The sequence below is a fragment of the Mesocricetus auratus genome, unplaced genomic scaffold (assembly GCF_017639785.1).
Source record: "Mesocricetus auratus isolate SY011 unplaced genomic scaffold, BCM_Maur_2.0 Super-Scaffold_100019, whole genome shotgun sequence".
NCBI classification, from domain to species: Eukaryota; Metazoa; Chordata; class Mammalia; order Rodentia; family Cricetidae; genus Mesocricetus; species Mesocricetus auratus.
Genome location: NW_024429200.1, coordinates 16215874 through 16241741, shown reverse-complemented (window position 1 = coordinate 16241741; position 25868 = coordinate 16215874). Strand labels below are relative to the sequence as shown.

The following is a 25868-nucleotide window of genomic DNA, read 5'->3' as shown; positions in this document are numbered from 1 at the left end:
CTGGTTACCTCTTAAGATTCTAATGTAACGTAATGCTTGTACCATGTTCTCCATGAAATGAGAGCATGTTGCTGGCAGTTCTTGTCCTGCCAGGTCCCACAGAAGCTTCAGCCCCAAATAAGCACATAGATGCTATATTAATTATTAAACTGTTTGCCAATGGCTAGGGTTCCTTATTGGCTATCTGTCTTAATTATTAGCCTATTTCTATTAATCTAAGTATTTCCATGTGGTCTTACCTTACCGGAGAAGGATCCAGACCTGTTATTCCTTCCTCCACTACATGGTGACTCCTTGTGGTCACTACATGGTGTCCTTTCTGCCCACCTTTCCCAGAATTCTCCTGGTCCTTACTTCTGCTTATCTTGCTGCCTCTATCAGCTAATGGTCAAAAAGTGTTTTATTCATCAAGCCATAAGACAAACATATATATATATATATATATATATATATATATATATATTAGAACATTCCCCATCAAGATCATTCTTTAAATACTTAAATATAGCTAAGGAAAGATAGACCCAGTGCTGTTTTATGAAAATTCATAAAAGTGATTTCCAATTTCTGTTCTTATAATCCAAAGTTGACTAGTATTTCCATGTCTAGTTTATATTTATACTGCTGCATTTTTGAGGAGCAATGTGAAGGTTTTAACATAATTTATACATAAAGTTTTTTATTTGAGACCATGTTCTTGTTCTTTTGTTCATCTCAATATTCTGGGCTTCAAGTAATCCTTCTGCCTCAGCCTCCCTAGCAGCTGGGGCCATCTGTACACAGCAACATTATTTGTAATTATTTTCAGAAACATGTTACAAAACTTTAAAATCTACAAGCTCTGTGATTAGAATATATGCATTCAGAATGCTATTAAAATTATGGTTTTGTGTGTCTTCTAGGTTTATTTAAAGAATTATGCTAGCTTACTCTTGTCTTGTATTATTTATGTTTTAAAACTATAAATTTCATTTTCATCAAAAGCAATAACAAAAAACAAAGAATATAATAGTATACTGCATACTAGGGAATTTCAATAGAATCTTTTTTTTCCTTATAGATATTGGGTTTTTTTGTTTCTGCTTGGCTGTATTAAATAAATACTGCTTATATTATATCTATATATCATTCTCTGACTGTTCATATGGTAGGATTATACATTAAACATTTATCCAGAATTGAACAAGGATATTCAGAGCACACATGCCCTTAAGTAATAAAATACATTAACTATTTAATTGAATCTAGAGAGATCTGAAATAGCTGTAGAGATCTACATGAAGGGAACATATGGGAGATGCTAGAAGAACATGTGACAGTATCTTAGACTTGAAGAAGCATCAGCAGCTGGCAGAGCTGTTTGCACAGATGGACCAAAATGATGTGTTTTCTAATTGATGGATAAAAATATTCAATGGCCAACAATTCAAAAGAAGGCTTGCCATGTCTGGTATTTAGGTTTTGTTTGGTTGTCTTTGACCCTTGGAGGAAACATCATCATCCCAGATTATAAAAATTCACTAATGCCACAAGTGTATATTTATATATATTGTATGTGTTATAATTTTTCAAGTAGTAGTTCCTAGTAAGATTCCTTGTAACTTTTCGGATTTCCTCATTGTTATTATACCTCTCTCCTCCTTTTTCTGTGTTTACCTCCATCCCCTCCCTAAAGAACCTCTCTTTCCCATTTCCCTGGTCAGATTATTTGTGTTCTATACCCTCCACAACCAAACATAATGCAGGGTTCTAGAGGCCAGTCTCAGTAAATGCATTTACAAACTCTTGCACCTAACATTAGGGGACATTTAAGAAGTAAGAAAGAAAGACTTTTAAGAGCCAAAGGATCAAGGAGTTTGCTGTGGGATTGTGTCTCCTAGTAATATCACAAGCTATACCCATAAAATTTCACCATCATCACTGTCCAATGTGAGCTGAACAAGGATGATGATGAACTTGGAAAAAGTAGACAGGAAAAGCCCATGAGGCCTCAACTCTACACAAAGAACTACAGGCAACTGAGAGAAGCTGAGAGTGGGAGATATGATCTTCCCTAGGTATGAGCACACCAACTAGTTGTCCAGTTTCAAATGTTCAGCTCTGAAAACATACATACATATAACATTATGCATACTGAACAGGTTATATGTAGGAGCATATGTGAAATAAAGCATATACACTCATGCTTTAATAATTATAAAAAAAGAGGCTGTGAATTTGATGGAAAGTTGGGTGGGCTATATGGGAGGGCTTAGAAGTAGGCAAGGGAAGAGGGAAATGTTATAATTTTATCTCAAATATAAAATAAAAAATTAAAAACAATTCAATGACCTGGAACATTCCAATATATTAAAGGGGATGTGTAACTCATTCTTTCTGCTGATTAGAAATTTTACAATGCATTGAGATAGAAAAATGAAAAATGGACTGGTCATAAAGAATGTGTTTAATATTTAGAGTGTTCAGACTCCTTCTGGCTAATCTTTTGAATACAAATCTATCTGGTTAATTTAATTTGAATGCTACTGAAAGAGTGTGAGTAAGAGTTGGTTAGAGTTCTTTGGAGTTTGGTCCTTTTATTATTCTCTAGAATTAAGAAAAAGGAATGGCAAGTGACCTGAAATTCAATGAGGCAGTCTCAATGAAAAGATTCAATTAGTTCACTGTTTAAAGAAAATGGAAAGGGGGTTTTCTGCTGAAATACACATTTAGGACTACAAAGGTATTAGCAAATACAATAATTATATCTCATACCTTGTATGTTAATTAAAAATACAACTACAAGACAACAACAAAAAAGAAATCCAGAAGTTAAAAGTAAAAAATGCTAAAGCATTCTAAATAATTCCAAAGAAACAGGCACAGTGAGTAAACCTCAGTGAGTCTTACAGTGCTCTCCTCACCATCAGGAAGCTGTGTGCAGTGGAGAAGCTGACTGAGAACTGTTGGAGACTCCAGGAGTGGCTGAGTCATGGAACTCCTCCAGCCCTCCTCACTTAGCCTGCCAGCCATGTGAGGAATGGCTAGCCAGAGTGATACTTGTTTGCAAGGACAGAAAGCAGGAGAGAAGTGTTAATCCAGAATAGGAACTCTGTTTTAAAGAAAATAAGAAAGAGTTTGTTCTGGGTCAAAAATGGGTAACCACGGCCTGGGAGAACAGACCCTTTGCTCTAAGGAGTATGCCCCACCCTGCAAAAGGGCACATGGCCTTTTATGAATGAAGCGGAATGAGAGTCATAAATGAATACCCTTCACAAATGTGTCGTCAGACATTAGGTCAGGAGGCCACGTCAAAGCCAGATCTGTCTTAATGTTACTGCGTGTGAACCTCCTGGCTTTGGAGATGATACAGGTCTTAATAGCACACTGGAAAGTTTTACCAAACACCCGGAGGACTTAGGGCAAAAACAAAGATTAAAAATATATGACTGTTTTTCAAAGGCTTAAGAGAGTACAAGATAATTTTGTCTTTTCCACCATTTTTCATCTCTCCATATTAAAATTAATTCCACCCAGCTAACATTAGATAGTCCTTGGGATCTTGACATAAATGTGACTGCCTCAAAGACTTTATATTCAAAACAGGCACAATGATAGTGGACCACTTTAAATAAACTTCTCCCCGTCATAAAGTTTTACCTGGCTGGATAATAGTTTGAATTGCTTGGGAGTTGTGGTTAGAGAGGTTATAACTAAGCAGAAATTATAGTAGGTATTTAGCATAATGGAGTTATATGCAAACAAATTTTAATATAATCATATGCAGTAACTCAAGTGTTAGCTCCATTAGGGTGAAACACTGAGCTGCAAGTGAGAGCTTTGTCTCCAAAGACTACACTCATTACATTGCTACCTTCTACATGCTGTAAGTCATGAGCTTCAATAGTAATCTCTCTTGTAGATGGAACCTTTTGAGCAGTAAATAGTTTCTTATAAAAGGGTGTAAAGAAACACACTTAGGGCTCCCTCTTTGTCTTCTGCAACACAATACTCTCTTTGTCTGAAGGATGCACAGAGACCACTTTGAAGGTAGATATAGGTCTTTATTAGATATCAAACTTGTTGGCACCTAGATCTGGACTTCTAGCCTCTAGAACTGTAAGAAATCAATTTCTACTACAGTTGTGAGAAGGATACATTTCATCACAGAGAGGAAGGCATGGTAGCAGGAACACGAGGCAGCTGCTCACACTGCAACTATAACCAGGAAACCAAATGGACAAAGAAGTTGGACCATTGTATTGAGCTTCAGGGTCCCACCTAGGGATTTACCTTCACCAAGGCTGCACTTCATAAAGTTTTCACAGTATCTTAAATTGAATCTCCATCTGGAGACCTACTGTTCAAACACAGGACCCTGTGGGATAGTCTATGTTCAAACCAGAACATCAGGTATTGTGTGATAGCCACACAAATGGACCGGGGCACTGGTGGCCCACCCTCCCAGTGGTTATTCCTCGGGGCACTGTACCGAGTCTCTAGTTCTCCTTCTCTCCCACACTCTAGGCTGCCCCATGAGACCTACTACTTCAGTGTCCAGATGCTGACCACTGTCACATCTGCATCTCTGCCGCTTCTTCTCCATGAGCATTAATCTCATATACCCAGCTGCATACTCCTTAGTTCTTCACAGACGTCTAAGAGGCAAGTCAAACTCAACATAAAACCCCCAAACCATAATTTAACCCTTTCCACCTCCTTACCAACATTATAACGCCTTCTTTGCTGCTTGGTGAGACCTTTGCTTATTATTTCACACATTGTCCTTATTCCACACCTGCTTTTTGCATTTATTTGTGGTTGTCGTGCTTTTAAGTTTAGTAATTTCTACTGTCTATTCATCTTAGAAGCAGCTTTCACCCTACTGTGGGAACATCAGGAACAAGTATATAACTGTAGAGAAGAGCTTAGCATTGTGCAAGGGACTTAGAGGAAGTTGGTCTTTCTAAGCGGTCAAAGCTCCGTCCAGAAGATGGCGCTCACAGTGCACTTTCACTGTTAGTTTTTAACACTGAGAAAATAGTTAACATAAATGTGTCCTCTCACACAGATGATTTAATAGTGATAAACGTTTTCGTGTTTTGCCATTTTTTGATAACCCTCTGTGTTATTAAGACTTTACCACTTGACTATGCATTGTTTTCCAAATGAAGTAGGTGTCAGAAAAAAAAGTATCTAGAAGGAACAAAAGTTATGATGGGGCACGAATTTGTAGTGTGAGATGAGAGGAATTATTTTACCTTAAATTTCTTGATAGTAGCCCCCTCTAGAACGTAACAATATCGTCAAAGTTAGTGAAGTTAGCCGGAAAGCACAAAGGAGAAATAATGAAAAATGGTTTTGGGACTCTGCTCACTGAACACATATCATGGGTTATTTGCAAACTACATCATAAAGATTACCATAGTGTAGTTTTATATATTATACTGGGCAGGGTCTTGAGGCTTAATACCATGGTGTAAGTGTGTGATATAGGGTAATCACTTTTTCTAAGAATGACAAAATTGAGCTAAACGAACTCAAATATTTTGTGCTTGCCGTAATCACTTTTTCTTAGAATGACAAAATTCAGCTACATGAACTGAAATATTTTGTGCTTGCCAAACACAGCTGCAGAGTAAACAGTTTGAGTGGGTTATCAATAAGCACAGATTGACTGTCCTACGGTAAGTTCGCTTACAGGCCCCTTCCATAAACTAATTCATGGAGAGAGAGTTTCTTTGGGCTTCCCTTACCAATTCTGAGCGACTCTGAGGATCAGATCACACGGAAGAATTTGAAGGTACCTGTGACTGCGCCACTCAGAACAACTAGTCAGGGTCTGTAAGGAAGCTAACGGGGGATGCAGAGCACAACACTGGGGTGCATGGGAAACGAGAGAATCACGTAGAGAAGTTACCTAATTTGGTGTGTTATTTATTGCCTTTGAGAAACTTTAAAGTTGCAGATAATTGTCACAAGGAGGAAATGGAGGGCAGCAGGGAGGAGTAAATGCTGATTACAGCTGGCATAGAGGTTGGGGGAGAAGAGAGAGCAGGAAAGGGAGGAGAAGGAAGTTAAGGAAATAATCTTGTGGGATGGCTCAGCAGGGAAAATCACTCGCTGTTCCTATGTGATGACTTATAATACTCAGGACTCATCGATGGAAGAGAGGACCCACCCCTAAAAGCCAGCTCCGTACTTGATGTGACATGGGCCAACACTCAAATAAAATATCAGGTCCACACATGCAAACTCACATGCAATAATAATAATAGTGATAATAATGATAATAATAATAAACAAACCACATAGTTAAAAGAAAGAGGATACTTTTGACCTAGTTTTACATTGCTTTCATTGTCATTATTAGGAATTTCATTTTTTAAGTATGAGAACCATTGAAAGTAAAAAAATAACATAATTGAGTCACTATGGTGGCTCAGCTGGTAAAGATATTTGCCATCAAACATGATGAGACCTATGATAGAAAGAGAGAAATGATTTCTAGAAGTTTTACTCCGATCTCCTGACACCACACACACACACACACACACACACACACACACACACACACACTCCTCCTTCTCCTCTCTGGCTCGCTTATGCACATACACACAAATAAATAAATGGTAATTGTAACTTACAATATAACAATTATATTTTATAACTTAGATCACCATAACTGGAGGCCCTTCAATGTTGACAGTTGGAAAAGCTACATTTATGGAACCTTTATGGAAAAATGATGGTCTGATAATTTATAGTCTCCTTCTTAATTGAATTTGTAGTTAACAGGTGACACCTGTGGTTGTTACTTATATTTAGGATACAGAAAATTTAGGATGAGAAAAGCAACTAAAGGATTATTTTCCTATTTTTTGGCTTTTTGAGACCAGCTTTCTGTGTATTGCTGTGGAGCCTGTCCTGGAGCTCGCTCTGTAGACCAGGCTGGCCTCGAACTCACAGAGATCTGCCTGCCTCTGCCTCCCGAGTGCAGGGATTAAAGTTGCTAGCCACAGACGCCTGGCTAAATGATTATTTTTACATTATTTCTATCATATTTCCTTTTGTAGTATCTCACACACTATAAAGTTTATGTCTGGATGAGTATGAAGAGACAAACTAATGATCTGTCAAAGAAAGCATGACAAAATAAAAGCCAGCTCATGCCATACACATGTAGAAATGCATCAAGTTTCATACATAATTTAAAGGTTCAATTAATCTTGAATCCCATCCATGAATTTCTAATAAGCCTTGGCTCTCAAGATATATCTGAAAGGAATCTTAATTAGACAACATTCATGAATTTATCTGATATCTTTTTTAAAACCTTATTTTCAAGATCATAATAATTATAGCACTTTTCCCTTTCCTTTCCTCCCTCCAAACCCTCCAATATAGCCCTCCCTGTTTTCCTTCAGATCATGACCTCTTTTTTTTTTTGGTTTTACGAGACAGGGTTTCTCTGTATTGTTTTGGAGGCTGTCGGTCCAGCCTGGCCTCGAGCTCACAGAGATCTGCCTGCCTCTGCCTCCCGAGTGCTGGGATTAAAGGCATGCACCACCACCGCCCGGCTGACCTCTTTTTTTTTACTAATTATTATTGCTTACATATTTGTATATGCATATGCATATATATTCCCAAAATATAACCTGATCAGTCCTTATGATGTTACTTTGTTTCTATGATCCATCATTTGAACCTGGAAATCCATATTAAGTCAGTATGGTCTAGGATCATGGACAGAGTAATGATAGATAAGAGGAGTAAGACATGGAAAGGAAGTAAAAAAACGATAGCACATACAGAAATCTATGGTAAGATAGAAGTGACATCGTAAATAGGTGGTAAGACAACTGTTTCTGAAGACATCACACACTTTTTTTATAAGAATGAGAAATCGAGCAGGAACTGAGCTCAAGCTTCCTATGTGTTTCCTTGGTTTCATCATACTGAACGGTGCTACGCAGCTCAGTAATAGAGAAAAGTCATATGGGCCTTAACAACTGGATCCTGTGCACCACAATACTGGAGCAATAGTGGCATAACTATTTTGGGAGTAACCAATCATTTTTTATCACATTTGAGACCTGCTCTACAGGAGGGAATTGATTTCTGATATTATAAACTTAGTCAAAAGTCCTTAATTTTGGAGGTCATAGACTGTAGGTGTGACTTACTACAAGTATTTTGCTGAATGGCCAGCAAGGACTGCTTCCCAATGTGACAGGAAAATAGTAATAAAGTAAGGGATAGTTTGATTGGCTACTGTTGATCATTTGCCTTATTTGAGCGCAATTTGCATGAATGACTGAAGATTGGTGGTTGTGCTGGTTAGACATCTATTTCTAAGTATTATAAATTAAGCTTGCAGGTGTCTATATATATTATGCTGTTGTTTGTAACATTTGGTCTCAAGGTTGGGAGGCATTATCAGGTCAAATTTATTTGACATTTCCTCTCTCTCTCTCTCTCTCTCTCTCTCTCTCTATGTATCTTCTATCTGTCTGTCTATTAACTATCTATCATCAACTAATTTTATTTATCTGGAGAACTTTAATATTAGAATACAGTGAATATATGTATATATATATCTACATAGATATATAGTAGTTTTATTCAAGGGCAACCTTATAAGAACTGATATACTAGTACTAACTAGCATAATTATTAAAACATATATTATCTTTCTTTTAAAAACTTTTTATTGATTCTTTGTTAAGTTTACATCATTCATCCCATGCCCACTCACTTCTACCCTCTGCCTTTGCATCCTCCCCCCAAAACAAGACAAAATTTAAAAGTAAAACATGAAAACAAAGCAAACAAAAATCAAAACCAAACAAACAAAAAGTCTAAGCATGGAAGCTATAGTGGCCCAGTGAATCGTACTGTATACCCCTTAGTCCATACATCTTTACTTACAAGAATTCTTTGCAAGTCACGATGTAGGACTCAGGAGAAGCAACACATGGCCCCTTCCTCTAGTAAGTGAAGACCACATGGAAATACTGAGATTAGCAATTATGGGTTAAATACTTAAGTCAGAGCTAGCCACTAAGAAACAAAGCAAACAGCCAACAGCTTATAATTAATACAGCGTCCTGTGTGTTATTTGGGGGGTTCAGACAGCTTGGCAGGGCCCAGGCAGTTGGTGGGAAGACAACACATTACATATGGTAGCAGAAGTGGGTCATGAATTTCCATGTAGAATGACAAAAGCTTAAAAGGGATTTTAGAAACAACAGAGCAGAGAGAAGCATGGCTTCTTGGTAGTAGCATTTTTATTGGGTGGGATCTGTTTTGCTAGAGACAAGCAGAGACTCATGCAGCTTGCTTAAGGGAGTCTTCCTGACTCAGCATAAGCAGCAAAAAAATAAAAATACAAAAACAAAAAACTGAACAACAAAAAAACCTGCAAGGATATTTTAAGAGGACCTGCTAACAATTGAATGGTGTGTCTTCACAGCTGGAAGTGGCAGTGACCACATCTCCAAGCCAGCAGCATTTGGTTGATGTTGGCATAGACTAGGTGGAGCGCATAGCTCCCAGTGAGCTGGTGGCAAACTTATGCCGACCATGTTGGAAAGCCAGTGGCTGTTTCTGCTTTAATTATTGCAATGTTCTTTAGCCTATATAAGACACGTGGCCAGAAAAACATAAGATTTATGTTAATGTCAGATTCAGATGAAGTAAAATCTCGAAAAGGCTTATATTGTGTTAAAAAATATAGGTCGACTTGGGAGAGTAAAAGAAACAAGATACTGAAAACAAAACAAAACAAAACAATAGAGTAGGTGTGGTGGCATATGCCTTTAATCCCAGCAGTCGGGAAGCATGCAGATCTCTATGATTTCAAGGCCAGCCTGGTATACAGAGGGATTTCAAGTACACAGAGAAATCATGTCTCAAAAAAGTGAAAAGTAAAAGTAAAAGATATAGAGGAATAAAAGCCATGTAAAGATGGAAAATACACAGAGAGCCTGGATACTGTATGCTATTATGTTTTTCAGTTGTTCAATTGCTAAGAAAAACAGCTGCTGAAATGTACTTGATTATAAATGCTGCTGAATTAATTCAACTTATATCTTTTGAAAATGCTTTGACTTCTAAATTTAAATATAATGACAGGTTACTTGGGAAAAGAGTTTTTGCTTATGTTTCCACAGAAAATAGAAAGCTGTGGATTCCTTCCAGGCTTCTGTGGTTTAATGAACCAAGACTCCTGGAAGCAGTGGCCCCGGTGATCCAGCCTCTGAAACAGCTGAGATGATGCAGCCTTGCAGACTATAAAAACAAGGATTTATACAGGTCTCTGTGTTTTATCATGATCCCCATGGTGTGGACAGAGCCACCTACTAGCAGGAAGCAGTTTGGAATGAATAATGCCCAATTTCCCAAATATTGTTTATAAATTTTTGTTTTCACTTAAATGGGGTTGCTTATAAATGGTTAATGATCACAACCAATCTCTTTTTAAAGGTAAAGGGGAGACTATGGCATGGAAATGAATGCTTTGTACTGGTATGGTTTTTTATTTATTAATACAAATTTAAGGTCAATTTTGTGAATGTATATTTCTCCTCTTGTTTAAGTATTGTGTTTCTACTAATCTTTTAAGAATGTAATATATAATTAAATACAGATTATAGATAATTACCTATGACAGTCAGAACTTATAGTTAAGTAAGTTAGGCTTTCTAGATATACAGAGATATATTTTAGATAGGTAGTCTTAAAACCTTTCAAAGACCTTCAGAAAATGGCATGTAAAAAGGTTTAGGGTTTTTCTTGACAATGATAAATGTATGCTCCTGGCACATCTTTTATGTCTGAGAGGAAGATGGGCATCAAAAAACTCATTATGGAGTTGGCTGTCAACATGGCAAGTTTAGCCATTTGGGCAAGAAACTGCTCTTGCCTGGACTGTCTTACTGTTGGTGTATAATATGGACATGCAGGACACACAGAAAAGTGAATACTGAATTTGGACAGTCCTTCAGGGTTCCTGATTCATGGATGAGTCTGCTGAACTTTCTGCAGGACACAGAAAAATGACTGACAGACTGCCAATGCAGATAGACATTTTGAAATTTCCTGCTTTGCTGAGAAGTCTTCCAGACACACTGTGACCTGTCGGCTGAAGATGGATGTCCCAATGTTACAGAGGAACTTTGGGTGATTGTCCAGGTAACAACATGTCTCTGTCCATTCTAGTGTTTATATATTATCCTTCTGTGGTCTTTGATGGAGTTGAAGACAGATAGTTGTAGTTCTAGTTTTCCTTAGTTATGATAAAAGATAAGCTACATATAAAACTTTAGACTCACAAAGATAGGATAGAAAATACTTTCTTTAAACCTTACTAAATGTTAATGGACTAAATGTTGTAACTGTACTTCTTACTTGATAACTGTTCTGTTACATAAAATTTGACTATGTTAAAGTTAAAACCTTTCTTTTTATTTAGACAGAAAGGAGGAGATGATGGGAGATGTCATTCTGTAAATCTGTCTCTCTTATTGGTTGTTGAATAAAGCACTGTTGGCCAATAAGAAAGCAAGATACGTGGGACTAAGAGTGGAGGAGGATTCTGGGAAACAGAGGCAGAGTCAGTCACAATGTAGAACACGGGAGAAGCAACATGTGGACCCTTCCTCTGGTAAGCGAAGACCACATGGGAATACTCAGATTAGCAATTATGGGTTAAATACCTAAGTCAGAGCTAGCTAGCCAGTAACAAACAAAGCAAATGGCCAACAGCTTATAATAAAAAAAGACTTCCCTGTAATTAGTCATTAGTCTTGAGGCCTCTGACTTCTGCTACACTATCGATAATGGGTGCTCACTGGAACTCTTCTTGGATATCCTATTGTTTCCTAATGTCATGGCAATCCTATAGCTTTTAATTTGTAGATCTGTCCCTTTCACATGCTCAAGAAATTCATAGATTAGGTGCATACTGGGGGCTGGGGGTGGGGAACGTGACAGCAAGTTGTAACCCTGGTTATGTGGTTCTGCCACTGGGTGGTATCTGGGTTGGTCAGCCTGCCAGCTTTCCCTCATCCTCATACACATGTGAGCTTTCCAGCACTGCCCTAGCTAGCTCACCCAATGCAAGAGGCAACAAGAAGCAGGGCCAGTTCTTTTGCTCTCATACCCTCTGGCCTGCTCACTCACATGTGTACCACCATTGCCACCTCTTCTGTTTTGCTCAGCTAAATACAACTTTCAAATAGTAGCAATCAGAATCCTCTAGAAAAGTAACAGGCTGACGTATTGTGTCAGGTGACTTCAAGGTATCTTCTAGACTTGGTGACTTGATATAAATATTCAAGAGATTACCTTAGAGTCATACTCATGTTATGTATTTTTTTGCAAACAAAGACATCATCAGAAGAAAACAGACATCAGGCAAAGTTAAGATGAAACCAAGTATGAGATTCCAAGAACCTTCTAGAAGAATTACTCATAGTAGGCTCAATTTAGCAGAAAACTGTAATAGCATAGACTCAGTGTCTATCAGGAAAGATTGTTAATGATTCTACATTGTGTTTGTATTGAGATCTGGTCACACTGGGAACATTTTCTAGTGTACTTCCTACTGCTGTATAGCAGGTTACCACTAACTGTATCAGGAATAAACAACAGAAGTTTGTGTCAGGGGGAAGTCTGGGATCCAGAACACTATCTGGTAAGTCTTCAAGTGCTGCATCACAAGACAAGAGAAGAACAAGTAAACATGTCCAAGGCAGAAGAATTGTACCAAATTCACCTTCAAAACATCACTTTCATAATAACTATTATGTTTCTGTAGAAACATTAATCCATTTAGTTGACAATATATCTCCTGCTTAAAGACTGTCAATGACTCCGTTACCATCTAGAAGGCCTCATTACCCAACATTATTATAGTGGCTACTCAGCTAAGGAAAACAGACAAATCCACAAACAGAAATATGCACCCCCAAATCGAAAAACAACAACTAAGAAATGAATGGCTCTAGTAAAGCTCAGATACACACCTGTGAGATGCAATGTGTTTTTCATTAGAAGATCTCCAGACTGGGACAAATTAAACATTACACACTAGCTGTATGCTAGTACGCCAGTTAACGTTCTTTACTTTAACAAAGCACTTGAAATAATTAATGAATGAAAGAGAAAGCTTAATTTTATTCATAATTTTAGAGGTATGTAGTCCATTGGTAGTTGGTCCTACTACTTTGGGCCTATTATGAATAGTGCTCAGACTGTGTGATAAAGAAAAATTACTCACATGGTGAAGAAACCAAAGAAAGAATGAGAAAGGGTTTGGTTTTATGCTGTCTTTTCTCAGGATATGATACCAATCACTTAAAGACCTCCTAGTAGACTCTGCTTCTTAGAGGCTAAGGGCTTTTATCACACTGGTCCCTGGAAGACATTTAAGATCTCAACTACAACAAATAGAACTGTATTAATTTTAGTTTCCTGATTTTTATAGTCATAGTACATATTATTCAAGATGCGAAAACATGGGAAATTTAGTTTAGAGTATCTTTAAATGCAAGGTAGAGTTTTAGCAATTTTTCTTATTTTTAATATTCATGTGCTAAAGATTGACCCCAGGGCCCCAAGCACATCAGATAAGTGATGTTACCACTAAGCTGTACCCCCTATACTTCTTATAAGTACAAACTTAGTACAAGTTGAAAAATTGTAAGAAAATGGCTTGGAGAGGTAGGTCAGTGTTAAGAGCTTTACCTGGCGAGCACCACATTCCTAACTTGATCATCAGCACTATATACTCTCCAGAAGGTAGAAGTTAAGAATGATGAAACATCAATTTAAATGCATCTGCATGCCATGAAAAATGTAGTATATTGCCTTTTAAAATTTATTGAACTGTGTTAAAATTTGAATTCAGTTTTATAGTACTCTAAGTTATACAATATGAGAGTTACAGCAGATGAGACAAAAGTCAATTTTTGATACATACTTCTTGGTTAGTAAAGTTAGCAAGTTGAGGATATAGAATACCTAATGTTCAGGAAGAAACCTGATGAACTCAGTAAATTTCAGGAAAAACAAAGCCATTGTCTTTCAAAAGTATTCTTGTGAAATCAATAAATTATGTGACTATAAATAAATATTTTAAAAGCATGATTTTTCTTATGGACAGAAGATAAATGTTTCATGACATATTTAGATGTCATTTCAAACACCTCTATTTAAAGTGTTTCAAAGGCTTTTTTCAATTGAGGATGTTCAAAGCATCCTGATTTAGGAAAGAAATGCAGATGGAACAAGGCAATTTATCTCTAACCAATTATATCTTCAGACGTGACATCCAGTTAAAGTGTTAAATGTTAATATTAAATGACAAATTCGTGCAACGACTTCATCACTACAATCTACTTTACAAAACAAAAGCTAGTATAGTTGCTGAAAGATTCCTTCTGAAACCTGTCAGACAAAAATGTTCATTTTAGTACAGGATAACATTTGGATTTTCTTGAATTATCAGGTATATTACTTTGACTTTAACCAGAAATGATGATATCTGTTTTGACATTTTGTTTATTTTTGAAACCATGTTTCATGTAGCCCATGCTGACCTTAAACTCTCTATATAGTCAAGGATGACCTTGATTTTTCTGACCCTTCTGCCCTTATATTCCAAGCACTAAGATTACAAATATACACTGTCAAGATCAGTCTACAAGGTAGGGGTGATGGGACCCAGGGCTTCCTGTGTGCTTTGAAAACTTTACCAATTTAGCACATCCCCAGGCTATCTTTTGCTTTCTGTTCTTTAACGTGGATTACTTGTAGAATCAACATTCTATAATATTTAATAGTTTGTTCTTCGTTGTTTAGTTATATAAGCTATTATAATTAGGGTTGAGTGTTGGGTGTTTATGAAAAAGTGGTTCTATTTACCCATGATTCAAATCTGTCAGCATCTCTGTACATTCAGTAGTCCTAAAAGTGAATATCCATGGGTATTTACTTCTCTCCTTTGATAGTCAATTATTACTGCTCTAACCTAAGATTCCTTTATGTATCATTGGATTTAAAATCATTCTTCATGGTAGAATTTCACTTTCTTCTGTCTTTGGACCAGTAAGTACACTAGTATCCTGCCATTATTATTTGATTCCACCCAGGTTTGGATTCTTGGCCAATGGCTATTTTATAATTTATTCAAATTACATATCTATACGTTTCAGTCTGGCTTGTTACAAACCAAGTCAGTCAACCTCAACAAGGGTAAAGAGAAGAGTCAGACAAGTGGGTCAGTATAGAACACCAAATAGCACTTTCTAGAACATGGATAACAAGTTACAAATACATTTATTACTATTGTGAGACTCTTCACAGGGCAATGTTTGATTACTAAATCAATTTAAAGTACAGTGTTTATCAGCCCATACCTAGCCTGTAGCAGCTCTGTGAAAATTGAGATATTGACACAGCAGAAGCTAGAAGGCTCAATGTTTCAAGGGTGAAAGTTCATCAGATAGACCTTTTGAGGTGAAGAGTCATAGTATGTTCAATGTAGACCATAGTGTGTACTGAGGCATTGACTCTCGCTTTGAAGGCTGTGGCATGACCTTCACTTCAGATATGTTTTATGGGAGTCTATATCACACTTAATGTTGTCACTAGGTCAACACATTTATAACTCTGGAAGATCCAGGCATTGAAGATAACCCTGTTATATTTTTGACTCATATCACTATGTGATATTTTTGTGTTTATTTATAATCTATAGGGTAGTTTTACTGTTTAAAATACTAGTACTAAAATCCTTGGTGGTCGAGAATGTCAGAAAGAATCAAGCATTCATGTTTGTAATTGATATATTACTTGGTCTATGTACAACTGATTTCCTTACCTGTAATTTGCAAACAACAACTATTGGGATTATATAAATCACTTGTTATTTTTGGAATCCCACTTTTATTTAGAATTTTTGACTCATTTTGTTAGCAGAAAAACTGTATTATGATTTGTAGTTCTTCTTACCATTACCAGCCTGTGAGTGTATTCATTTTTCCATAATAACATGGTGGCATTTATAATTACTATTCCTTCAAAAATGTTTAAGTTTAGGAAATTTCACAGGTATCTTTATATTTTAGCTTCCTTATTAGAGGTGGTGGTTTTCATATTAATGCATATTAATTGGTTCTTTGAATTCCTTGCTTTGCATATCATTTGTATGCTCTGTGCTCCACCTAGTGTTCTGTAGTGGTTCAGGTCTTTTATTTTGATGTGACAATAAATACTCTGTGGTTAGTAATACTGGGACTTCATGTCATTTGGTTACCAATATCATTCACTACCTTTTGCCACTTACAGTGTTTTTTTTTTACTATTAAACAGATTGTGATGTCACCACATAATTTTGACTTTATTAAGTAGTAAAATCCTTAAATGTTTTAACTTTTAAAAAATGTTTGAGTTTCTTTTCATTAGATCTAAGCCATGTAGACTTTCCTCTTAATTCTTTAACCTTTTATTTTGAAATAATTTTGACTCATAGAAAGTAATAAAAAAGATGTGAAAAGTTTCTATTTTCCCCACATGCTGCCAAATTTATTATACTTGATTAATTTTTCTCTCTTACATGTGATTTTCAATGCTTTAACTATATGAGGTTTACATAATAAACTTTTATCTATATTCAATTTATTTGATTATTGGGATAAATTAGAAAGCTTAACTTAATTTCCCCTTTTCATTTATTAGCTGCTTTCTTGAAACAATTGAATACTCTATCCATGTCAGTATTTGCAAACCACATTTACCAAACATTGAAATATTATATATTTGCAGGTTTTCTTTTACTTATTCAGTAATTCCACATTGTTAATTATTTTAGTTTGATAATAGTTTATCACTTGATGCCATGTGTTGACTATGAAATACTTTTCTGAAATTTAGGATTGAGTTTGATAATCACTAGGGGGCATAGACAGAGTGAAATTTAATCCAACTATATTGTGTAGAAATGAGGACTTGGGAAGTGATTAGGGTTAGATAAAGACATCAGGATAAGACCTCCATGTGTGGATGCTTGTGGGTTATTGTGAAAAGGAAGAGGAACCAGGGTAGCTCATACACAGAACCTTGTACTTCCTCTTAGGATGCTCTACATTATCTCTTAACTCTATCTAGAAAACGGTTTGTCAAATGTTGTCCCTTGATTTTGCACCAGAACTCTGAACCAAAATAAACTTCTTTAACTGGTAATTTATCACTCTATGGGAATGTGCTACCAACATTAGAACAGGCACCAATATACAAAAATTGATTTTAATCAATTTAATTAACTTCAAATATTGTTCTGTTGCAATAAATGTGTTAAAAATTCAACTTCTTTTGCCATCAATAAAATATATACCAAAAGTACATTGATATTTTAGTCATCTAAGTCATAATATCAAGAAGAAAAAAATCAAATACCATTACAGGAAAATATTTACTCTTTTATACTGTTATTTAAGATGCAAATTAACCTAGTACTAGAAATAGAAAAATTAGGAATATAATAACTATATGAATATGATCCAGCATATATATGTACACACACACACAGACACACGAACCAGTTCCTGTAGAGTTGCTCATATTATGCACATAGCTAAATGACAGAACATCAAAACCAGATAAAGCGCAATAACTAAATAACCAAAAGAACTGTAGGCCTTCTCAGGGATGTAGAAGGATCCAATTTTTTCAGTAGAATACTTGCAAACTGAATTTGACTGCACATATGAAAATTCAAACACCATGACCAAGTTGACATCATTCCAGGGACTCCAAAATGATTCCACACATGTGAATTAGCAGCTATAGTCCGTCACATTAATATACTCAAGGCAGAAATCCCTTGATTATCTCAATAGATGCAGAAAAGGCTTTTGACAGAATACAAAGCTTTTTCACGTTAAAGATCCTGGAAAAGTTAGAGAAGAGGTATAATTCAATAAAACAGAGGTTACATGTGACAAACCTATATCTGACATTTCAAAAAACTGGGAAAAAACAAAATATTAGTGAACAGGAAAAGGATTCCCATTTTCTTCACTCGCATTCAAAACTGTCTTTGAAGTATTAGAGTAATAATAAAGAGAAAGAAGTTAAAGTAACATTAAAGGAAAGGATGAAGTTACATTATCCCTATTTTAAGGCAATGGTATTATAAAAGATGCTAAAGACTATCTGAAAAGTCTTATTTTATTTTATTAAAATTAGAAACAGGCTTTTTTTATATGTCAATCCCAGCTCCCTCTCTCCCCCTCTCCTCTGCCCCCCACCAACCCCATATCCCATTCAGTTTCTGAAAAGTCTTAGAAGGAGAAAAGAAAAACACTTTAATCAAAGTATCAGATATAAAATCTACAGACAAAAATCAGCAGATTTTCTATATACTAATCTTATACATTTGTTGAAGAAGAAGTCAGGCAAATAATCCCATTAACAACAGAAAAAAGGAGAAGGGAAGAGAAGAGAAAAGAAGAAGGAATCCAGCAATCAAGAAAAACCAAGAAATTCTGGGAATAAATTAAACCAAGGTTTTGAAATGTCTTTACTAATAAAATTTGAGACTCTGAAGAAAAAAAATTAGACATTAGAAAATGGAAAGTTCTTCCTTGATCATGTATTGGCAGACTAAACATAGTGAGAATGTCTATGTCACTATAATCTATATAATCAGCATCAAATACTTCAAAAACATTCTCCACAGAGACAGAAAAAGTATCCTAGTATATGTATGAAGACATGAAAGACTCTAGCTATCCTAAAATAACAATAAAATTCACAATACCAGATTTGAATTAGACTGGAGAACCATATTACAAAACTAAAATGATGCTTAAACAAACAGACACACAGAGCCATGGACTGGAATGCAGAACCTAGAATTAAACTACAACTGCACCTACCTGATGTTTGACAAGGAAGCCAGAAGCATACTGCATAAACAACTGCATTTTAAATAAACAATGTTGGAAAAACTGGATAGGCACATTAAGAAGAATGAAACCATGCCACCATTTCTTATCCTGACTAGACACCAAGTCAAAATGGGGCCAACACCACAGCATAATATACAAACTCTGAAATGCCTAGAAAAGGTATTAGGCCTACACAAAGGTCTTTCTGGAAAGGACTCAGATGACAGTTTCAATGGGATTGAATGAAACGTTTCAGAGAAGTTTTGTCTTCTTAGCATTTAGATACAGTCTTATATAGGAGGATGACTATTCCTCTCAGACAGTGATTCTCAACCTGTGAGTCAAGACTCTTTTGGGGTCAAATGACCCTTTCACATGGGCTGCACCTCAGACATATTTACGTTACAGTTCAAGTTCATAGCAGTAGCAAACTTACAATTATGTTATGTTATATGAAAAAAATTACGGTTGGGGGTCACCACAGCCTGAGGAACCATATTAAAGGGTCACAGCATTAGCAAGGTTGAGAAGCACTGCTCTAGGGACTTACTGTCCCAGTGATTCCTTTGGTTCTGATTAAGTCACTCATATGCTTGTGAATAGACATCCTGACATATGGGGGAGGGGTCGGTGAGAAGGAATGATGTGATTGTGTCCTACTTTCCTCATCACATAATTTAGCATTTATTCCTTTCATTTTGGTATAGCCTCGTTCTCTGGATTCTGAGTGTCTCTCACTTTCTACTCTCTGTCTTCCACACTCAGAATATCCCTTTCCTTTTTTGGTGCCTCCCCTTTCAAAACACGGAAGAGTCAGAATCACTGTTTCTTTCTTTCATATGACTCAACTTAATTTCTTACCTCATGATTTTCAGGCCTTTCAAATGATGTTTAGCTTGCTTTGCTTAAAATGCAAGTGCCATAGCAAGAGATAAAATAGGCAGATATTTTAGGACATATTTATGTAATCTTGAATTATCTGTGAAAGCCAGATGAGTGCTGGGGACATTGATATGCAAGAACATGGTCTTGGGACTATTTGGTTTCCAAAGTTCCTTCAGCGCATCCAGTTCTGAAACAACAAGCATCCTTTTGCTCTTGAAGCTGGCTCAGGCAGAACAGAATGGACAAAGAACAATGTCAGCTAGATGAAGCATTGGCGGTAAGCCCATCATTTGCTTAACAAAGTAAAGCAAAAGTCCACCTCTCCAGGGCCCTTTCATCTAGAAACTGGGTTTGGAACCAGTTAGACACAAGCTGTGCCCCATGGGACTCATCACTTCCTGCGTTTAGATAGGCACAAAGAATAGGCTCTTTTGTGTTTCCCTACCACTCACCTTTTTAGTCAGGGCTGAAGCTGGAGGTGTGCTTAAAAAATGAAGGCTGTACACATTTCCATTTTTTTGTTTGTTTTGGCTTTGTTTCCAACTGGGGATTCAAATCCTCATTTTCCCTGAGCAAGGTGAAAATGCTTTTCAATTCGGCCCACTTTCCAAAACTAGTGTAAAATAATACGAAGTGAAAGTCTGTCCTAATGAGACAGTTAATTAGAAGGATAGAGTTTCCGATGCCCCTTCCAATGCCCTTATTATTATGGTTTCTCTTATCCTTAAATAGCTACGACATTCTTTTCTGAAAGCAAAGAGCAATGTGAGCACTCTTTAGCTATCTAGACACTGTAAAAATCAAACAAGCTGGCCCTTATATCTTCTAGCAAGCCACTTATGTCCCTGTTCTAATTTTTGCATAATTACAAAGAACTTTGTATTGATGTATGTGTGTACACATCATCAGTCTGAATTCGGCATTAATCAGCATGAACACAGCTTTGTCTCTCCTGTCTGCTGGAACAGGTCCTTCTCTTTGAAATGGAAATTTACAAAACACATGACATGATTGAAATCAAGCCACAATCTTGCACTGTGGCGCAAATGAGTGTAAAACTCCCCTTGTAAATATGACTCATTTTAATAATTTGTGGACATTTCAACCATGTGGTTCTTGCTTATGTAGCATCTTGTCAACTGTCTCTTCTTCACCCATCTATCTGATGGGGAAGATGTCTGCAGAAAACAAGCTAAAAACATCCAATCACTGCTTTTGTCCAGCTTATGCAAGAGAACTGTTAAATGCTGTCAAATTTCACCTTTTTTGTAAGGTAGGAGTAGGTGAGATGACTTTCCTCCATCACTGAAATGATATTCTCCATCATCATTATTAAGAAAACAATTGTTGGAAAGAGGCAACAACCGTTGCTGGTGGTGGATATTAACTTCCTTGTCAAAACCTACAGGAACCTGCAGTTAAGTTTTTGAGTCAGAAAACAACCCAGAGATAAAAATACTGACTGATCAAGACTATTAAGCAGGTTTAAGCCTAAATATTTACCTAGTAAGTGTAGCTCCAAATGACACTGTAACGATAAGCAACACATGAAAGTAAAACTAAGTATTTATTGTAGAAATTACTCACAAGATACCAAACAAGTAACCCAGATGAGCCAAGTAGTTTTCTGCTGCCGAACCGGAAGCTGAACTCCGGGAAAGAGACCGAGACTTCCTGTGTGCTGTCTTTTATGCCTTCCCCCCGTAACGCCCCCTAGCCATGCCCAAAAGTGGGCCTGGCTAGTGACGTAGTTCACCGCCTACGTACGTATACGTCTTTACATCCAGCCGTATACGTCTTTAGTCATGCCTAAAGTGGGTGTGGTTAGCGGTGTGGTAAACCGCCCTTTTATTACCTCATCTGTATGCACCTCTAGTAAGTCACATGTTTAATGGCGGCATACAGGCTTCCTCCTACAAGTAAGCATTTTATTTAATGGCACACAGGACAGTTCCCAACCAAAAGAAGTGTCTTCTGTCTATGAGACTCTTGTCTCTCATATAGAACACTACAACTGAAGGCATGACCTTATTTAATAGTCTTTAAATGCAGGTGGAGGGTAAATTAGAATCATGTATTCTCTCTGCCATTTTCCACATTCAATCTTGGCATGACCCATTTCTCTTCTTACTCTGTATAAAAAATGTATAAGGTCTTATATTGACCAATAAACTTTGGAATGCATAAAAAGGCTTTTATTAAAAAAATCATGTAACATTTTTAGGAGAGGACAAACATTCATTAAATGGGATAGGGCTTTCTTTCTGAGAAAACTAAGAATCATATTAACTTGAAAAATTAATAATGATGAACGCAATTGCTTACAATGATGAGAAGATGGAGTGAACATCATTGTCAGTTTTTATTGGTGTCCAAGAGACCTAATACAGTTGGAGAAAGTCCAAAGCAAAACTTATCCGTAAAGAGGCTCATGGCTCCAATAGGTATAGTACAACTTTCTTTACTTAAATTTTCTATTCTTCTCTATAGATTCTTCTCTAAATAAGTATCAAGAATGCACAGTATTTGCAAAATGAATATTGTAATTTAATATTCTTCATTTTGTTATTGTATGACATTTCATTTGTGACTGCTACGGAGAAATATACTTAAGCCTGAATATTGATAGTTTTTATTAAACTAAAATTATTTTAATTCTTGTAATTTATATTATTTGGCATTTTCACCATACATAATCATATGTACTCTATGTACAAAACAGCAATTTAATTTTATGTTGTCTTGTTCTTTCTTACAGTGCAACTAGGTTTGACAGCACAAATTGGAATGAAAATGGGAGGAATAATGTCATTAACTCATACATGATGCTAGAAAACAAGTTTTTTAACATTTTGTCATCAAGTATGATAGGTGCTTTTTAATCTACTATTACAATTTGGAAAGGCCTTTGTGATGCTGTGTCAAAATGAGCCAGTATTCTCTGGTTCTTGGCTGTATACAGAAGAGAAAGAGGTGCGCACAAACATGCATACTGATTCTCTTTTTTCTTGACTATGGATGTGACTAGATGTTTTGTGCTCCTGTGTTTACTGTCCCACAGTGATGGGAACACTTTCTCCTTTAAGGTGCTTTTATCAGGGTATTTTATCACAACAACTAATCGCCTATTGCTGAAGACACTATATCCATGTTCCCAAAGCCTGGAGAAATTAAGCTGGAACTAAGCTAGAAGCTTCCTCCCTTCAGGGAAGCTTTAATCGTGCCAGAAAGTGTAGTGTAGGCTACCAAGGAGAAGAAAATTTATCAACAGTCTTACCTGGCTATTAACCCTGTCAGCTACAACAGAAAGTAGTATGGCAAGATGTGACAAGTGGTACAATGATGCCATAAATGTAATGAGGATAAACAACCAATTTCTGATTGTATTCAAGACCTGATCCCCAGGCTTGGTACTGTAAACTTGGACAAGGACTGGTACCAGGCTGGGGCGATCATAGGTCCAATGCTTTTTTAAATGGACTTGTGACAAATTGCCTTATAAATACTCATGTTCATATCCAGTCATTAGCACTGATCTTCAACTTGTTCAAGGAAGTTTTTTGTTCAGTAGGCAGAGATTAATATGGATTCATAGCTGGTTGATTAGAATAAAGGACTGATCATGTTTAAATTTGCATTTCTTATAATAAACACATTTAAATCTAGATATATTATGTTTTTACATTTTGATAAATTTGACTTATTCACTATTCTTTTTGTAAATTTTAAGTTTTGAGAAATTCCCTCTTTTCCCTCCAACACCTTCCACCCAACACCCTCACAAATTCATGGCATCTTTTTCTTTAGTTCTTATTGTTTCATATAAATATAGTATATGTGTGTATGCATACATATATGCATGTAAATACAACCTGGTGAGTTCATTTAGCATTGCTTCTATGTACAGGGTTTTAAGGCTGACCAATTCGATATTAGATAACCGATTGGGGTCTCATCCCTGGAAAAGATTAGTTCTCCCTCTCAGCAATTGTTTGTAATTCTTTGTATTGGGGGGAGGCTTGTGAGAATTTCATCATCCATATTGCCATGTCAACTAGTGTTGTCATTGTTTAGGTCTTATTTAGGTAACCATACTGTTGAGATTTCATGGTTACAGCTTCTCTGTTGTGTACAATAGGCAAGATATCTCAGCAGACATCCAGGTCCTCTGGCTCAAATACTCTTTCTGGCCATTCTTCCGCAATGTTCCCTGAATGTTAGGTATAGGGATTGTGTGGTTGACATGGCAGTTGGGACTGGGAACCCTACACTCAGTTATTCTCTGCATTTGAACCAAATAGGACTCATCAGTTCCTTGTTGTTGTAAACCCGTCTTTCAGTCTTTTATTGTAAATATGCCTTAGACCTAATGACCCTGTAAAAACATTCAAGTATCAATCCAAGATAGTCCTTATTGTAACTAACAGGAAAATATATTTGTTATTTTAGAGGAATAAATATTAGTGAGACTCTGCTGAGGTGTTAAAATGTAAGCTCTGTATCCATAGGCTGGTAATTATGGTCTTATACCTGGTTCTCAGCTATAAAGTCTCAGGAAAACATTCTTATGAAAAAACAATAGCTGGACCAATCTTTTGTAATATCAAGATTCTTAAAAATGGCATCTCTAAGGATGATAAGCATGGAACTTTTTTAGCAAATGAATTGGATAATAACATTACCCATGAAAATGTTAAAAATGAAATGATTTTTAAAAGACTACTGATTATTTTTATATTCAAAGATATTTCTTGGACAGATTTGGACATTGACTTTGGTATAAAAATGACTCATGCATACATCTTAAAACTATTAGAAAGAAAGAGTAATAAAAAGTTATGGTCCTTCATCTACCCTGGTACTCTCAATAACATTATCTATCTATCTATCTATCTATCTATCTATCTATCTATCTATCTATCTATCTATCTATCATCTATCTATCTATCTAGTTTTAGTTCTTTCTTTATAATATCATTTCCCTTCTATATTTTTAGTTTCTACATTAATCACTACAATACCATTGTTGTTTTATATATTCTGAAGGAAACAGACTAGAAATCACTTTTGAAAACCAATGATGACTCCAATCCTGGGACTATGACCAGGTGTGTTTCTGTTATTTTAAGGCATTAAATAACGTAGAGTTTAATTGATTAAGCTGTGGCCTTGGAAATGCTGCTATTTTGTTTAGAACTATATGACTTAGTGTGTTGGCTCCTACCAGAGGGTTGTGCCCCTAGGCAGAGAGTAATTCAGATTTGTTTTAGAGAGTTATTATTTTAGGATCTAAAAATCCATTGATAACATTCACGATTCCTTCAAGAAGTTCTAGTCAGCTGACTTTTTATGTTATCATTTTCAGTATGCTGGGCAAAGTTCACCTGATGAATATTCCAATATGTGCTTTTACAACTATATTTTAGAATAATGTAATCTTCACACCATCACTCCTGTTATGCATGTAATCACTCAGTGTGCCAGAGGTTATTTAAAGGGAGAGCTAATGAGTGAAAAATAGGGTTAGCTGACTGACTTCACTAACTTTTGGATTTTATTTAGATTGATTACAGTGACCACTTTTGTGTCTATCCAAATGCTCAGAGTTTGTTCTATGAGAACTTACTATATTCCATCACAGTGACCTCATGTTTATTAGAACAGTTTCGGCTTAAGGAGAAACTAAGATCCCGAGACATCCCATGTAAGTCCCAGTCTATAGATGAATGCTCTGTCCCGCCCAGTCCTGCAGTCTTTCAGTTCCAAATAAACACACAGAGACTTGTATCAATTATAGTCTGCTTGGCTTGTTGCTCAGGCTTATTACTAACAAACTCCTACAACTTAAATTATTTCATAATTCTTATCTGTGTTTAGCAGCTTTTCTCAGTACTGCATTCACACATTCACCTTTTGCTTCCTCTGCGTCTGACTGGTGACTGCTTCTCTGCTTTTCTTCTTCCCAAAATTCTCCTAGTTTGGTAGCCATGCCTATCCTTCCTGCCTGGCTACTGGCCAATCAGCATTTCACTTAACTGATATGAG

At 36.3% G+C, this 25868-nt stretch overlaps 1 long non-coding RNA gene across 3 annotated transcripts in view; it reads right to left on the bottom strand.

The window, feature by feature from the left end:
• The window catches only part of LOC121133014, a 39051-nt gene extending 17601 nt beyond the window's left edge, over nt 1-21450 (bottom strand). Inside the window, exons 1-4 of one of the 3 annotated variants that reach the window (XR_005869742.1) lie at nt 21411-21450; nt 20276-20436; nt 19800-20042; nt 16640-17935 (exon numbers count right to left, since the gene is read on the bottom strand). This is a non-coding gene — a long non-coding RNA (uncharacterized LOC121133014). The other 2 variants (XR_005869740.1, XR_005869741.1) reach the window with 2 other exon arrangements.
• Nucleotides 21451-25868: the final 4418 nt, after the last annotated feature.